This window comes from Fukomys damarensis, unplaced genomic scaffold, assembly GCF_012274545.1.
Source record: "Fukomys damarensis isolate Sample0158 unplaced genomic scaffold, DMR_v1.0_HiC HiC_scaffold_20, whole genome shotgun sequence".
Classification (NCBI taxonomy): domain Eukaryota; kingdom Metazoa; phylum Chordata; class Mammalia; order Rodentia; family Bathyergidae; genus Fukomys; species Fukomys damarensis.
The window spans coordinates 41,789,903-41,791,169 of record NW_022900932.1 but is presented as its reverse complement, the minus strand read 5'-3'; positions in this window follow the sequence as shown (position 1 = coordinate 41,791,169).

Below are 1,267 nucleotides of genomic sequence, written 5' to 3'. Positions count from 1 at the left end.
TAGATATGATATATATTGCTGTGGTATGATGCTTTTATATCTTTTGGGAAGATAGGGGATTAGCTGGGTTGAACAGAAACTCTAGTTTTAGTTTTTTGAGGAGTCTCCACACTGATTTCCACAGTGGTTGCACCAGTCTACACTCCCACCAACAGTGGAGAAGGGTTCCTTTTTCCCCACAGCCCCTTAACACAGCCCCTGAATAAAATTTGTTATTGGTTGATTTCTTGATAATAGCCAGTCTTTCTGGAGTGAGGTAGAATCTCAGCATTGTTTTGATTTGCATGACCTGCAATGGTGGACATTTTTTTGTATATTTATCTACTGTTTCTACTTCTTCATCTGAAAAGTGTCTATTCATTTCAGATGCCCATTTTTGGATTAGGTCTTTAAATTTGTGGAGTCTGATTTTTTTGAGTTCTTTATACAGTTATGACTGGCCTGACATATGAAAAACATGGGTTAATTATATTAATGGAAGATTCATGTGCCTCTTGTTATCTATAGCATATACCTGAGAAAACATCCAGATTGCAGTTATATTAGCTTATAACCAACTCTCCCTCAGAAATCAATTGAGTTCGTAAGTCAAGAGTCCACTGTATATTCTGGATAGTAGTTCTTTGTCTGAGATACAGCAAAAAATTTTTCCTACGCTGTGTTTGGTTTCTTTGCTCTGCAAAAGCTTTTAATAAAATGGGATGCCAGTTGATTTTTTTTTTTTTTTTTTTTGGTACTGGGGATCGAACTCAGGTCCTTGCACTTGCAAGGCAGGCGGTGGAAACACTGAGCTAAATCCCTGGCCTCCTAGGTGATTCTTTGCAATAGTTCCTGTGCTATTGGGGTTTTGTTCATAAAGTCTTTGGCTGCACCAATGTCTCTGATAGTTTTGTTTTTTGGTTTTTTTTGTACTGGGAATCAAACTCAGGACCTTGTGCTTGTGAGGCAGGCAACAGAACCACTGAGCTACATCCCCAGCTCTGATAGTTCTACTTATTCTATCTTGCAGCAGATTTACTGTTTCTGTTTTAGCATATTTAGATCTTTGATCCATTTTGATTTGAGTTTAGTGCATGGTAAAAGATACAGATCTAGTTTACTATTCAGCACATGGAAAGCCAGTTTTTCCAGGACTATTTATTAAGTAGGCTGTCTTCCAGTGAGGATGTTTCACTCCATTGTCAAGGATAAGGTAGCTGAGTATGTTTGAAGTTGTTTCTGCATCTTCTAATCAGTTTCACTGATCTTCAGGCCCCTTTTTTTTTTT